Raw genomic sequence first — 2,500 nt, forward strand, 5'->3', positions numbered from 1 at the left:
TCCCCTGTTTCTTGTACAAGCTTGAGGCGACAGCACTTGCTAATGTGACGCAGTACGTGCAATGCTGCAGCTCTAGAATGAAGAAGATACGAATGTTGGCCATGAAGGATAGCAAATGCTAGCAGTGCTACATCTGGGTGTGACTATGTGACAGGCAGTAGAGGGAGGCCCACATCCTGTCCGACTCCCTTGTCTGCTAGATTGTATTCGGTTCATTTACTTTCAAGACTGTATGTGTGTTGTGGATGTTGTGGGTCAGGTCTGGGTTTCACGCTGGCGCTGCTGATTCAATGATAGGCTGCGACATGCGATGTGTATAGTAGTAAAGTATTTCCCTTCACTGAGGTATCTTAAGGGGACACACACACACACACACACACACACACACACACACACACACACACACACACACACACACACACACACACACACACACACACACACACACACACACACACACACACACACACACACACACACGCGCGCGCGCGCGCGCACCACAAATTTTATGTGCGTGCAGGCACACGTGCGCATACATTATGTGCTTGCAAATATTTCTGTAGTTTCAATAGTGCCGCCACCAGGGCCACCTGTTGGCCGCACCCACAACTACTAATTTGTGTGCAGTAATATCAGGCTGACCAGAGATACATTACCGCGCGCTGCGCTCCAATAGAACGTATTTTATGTAATAATTTATTATAAAATTTGGGTGACTGTGTAACAGGAAGGGAAGGGAGGGCTGGGGAGGGTAAATTAACGTATTGGTACTCCACTACAACCACTGTACTTCCTTCACTGACACTTACATAAAGTCTCTCTCTCTCTCTCTCTCTCTCTCTCTCAGATCTTGCAACATTTCCCTGTCCTCTACCGTTAACTATAATACTCCACAGGCAATTCTATGTCATTCCCGTACATCACGAAACAGGGGGTCCCAAGACTGGCTCCTGTGTGTCCCAGGACTGGCTCCTGTGTGTGTCCCAGGATTGGCTCCTGTGTGTGTCCAAGGACTGGCTCCTGTGTGTGTCCCAGGACTGGCTCCTGTGTGTGTCCCAGGACTGGCTCCTGTGTGTTTCCCAGGACTGGCTCCTGTGTGTGTCCCAGGACTGGCTCCTGTGTGTGTCCCAGGACTGGCTCCTGTGTGTGTCCCAGGACTGGCTCCTGTGTGTGTCCCAGGACTGGCTCCTGTGTGTGTCCCAGGACTGGCTCCTGTGTGTGTCCCAGGACTGGCTCCTGTGTGTGTCCCAGGACTGGCTCCTGTGTGTGTCCCAGGACTGGCTCCTGTGTGTGTCCCAGGACTGGCTCCTGTGTGTGTCCCAGGACTGGCTCCTGTGTGTGTCCCAGGACTGGCTCCTGTGTGTGTCCCAGGACTGGCTCCTGTGTGTGTCCCAGGACTGGCTCCTGTGTGTGTCCCAGGACTGGCTCCTGTGTGTGTCCCAGGACTGGCTCCTGTGTGTGTCCCAGGACTGGCTCCTGTGTGTGTCCCAGGACTGGCTCCTGTGTGTGTCCCAGGACTGGCTCCTGTGTGTGTCCCAGGACTGGCTCCTGTGTGTGTCCCAGGACTGGCTCCTGTGTGTGTCCCAGGACTGGCTCCTGTGTGTGTCCCAGGACTGGCTCCTGTGTGTGTCCCAGGACTGGCTCCTGTGTGTGTCCCAGGACTGGCTCCTGTGTGTGTCCCAGGACTGGCTCCTGTGTGTGTCCCAGGACTGGCTCCTGTGTGTGTCCCAGGACTGGCTCCTGTGTGTGTCCCAGGACTGGCTCCTGTGTGTGTCCCAGGACTGGCTCCTGTGTGTGTCCCAGGACTGGCTCCTGTGTGTGTCCCAGGACTGGCTCCTGTGTGTGTCCCAGGACTGGCTCCTGTGTGTGTCCCAGGACTGGCTCCCCAGGACTGGCTCCTGTGTGTGTCCCAGGACTGGCTCCTGTGTGTGTCCCAGGACTGGCTCCTGTGTGTGTCGCTGGACTGGCTCCTGTGTGTGTCCCTGGACTGGCTCCGCTCCTGTGTGTGTCCCAGGACTGGCTCCTGTGTGTGTCCCAGGACTGGCCTCCTGTGTGTGTCCCAGGTCGGGCTCCTGTTTGTGTCCCAGGACTGGCTCCTGTGTGTGTCCCAGGACTGGCTCCTGTGTGTGTCCCAGGACTGGCTCCTGTGTGTGTCCCAGGACTGGCTCCTGTGTGTGTCCCAGGACTGGCTCCTGTGTGTGTCCCAGGACTGGCTCCTGTGTGTGTCCCAGGACTGGCTCCTGTGTGTGTCCCAGGACTGGCTCCTGTGTGTGTCCCAGGACTGGCTCCTGTGTGTGTCCCAGGACTGGCTCCTGTGTGTGTCCCAGGACTGGCTCCTGTGTGTGTCCCAGGACTGGCTCCTGTGTGTGTCCCAGGACTGGCTCCTGTGTGTGTCCCAGGACTGGCTCCTGTGTGTGTCCCAGGACTGGCTCCTGTGTGTGTCCCAGGACTGGCTCCTGTGTGTGTCCCAGGACTGGCTCCTGTGTGTGTCCCAGGACTG

This window comes from Cherax quadricarinatus, chromosome 1, assembly GCF_038502225.1.
Source record: "Cherax quadricarinatus isolate ZL_2023a chromosome 1, ASM3850222v1, whole genome shotgun sequence".
Taxonomy (NCBI): Eukaryota; Metazoa; Arthropoda; class Malacostraca; order Decapoda; family Parastacidae; genus Cherax; species Cherax quadricarinatus.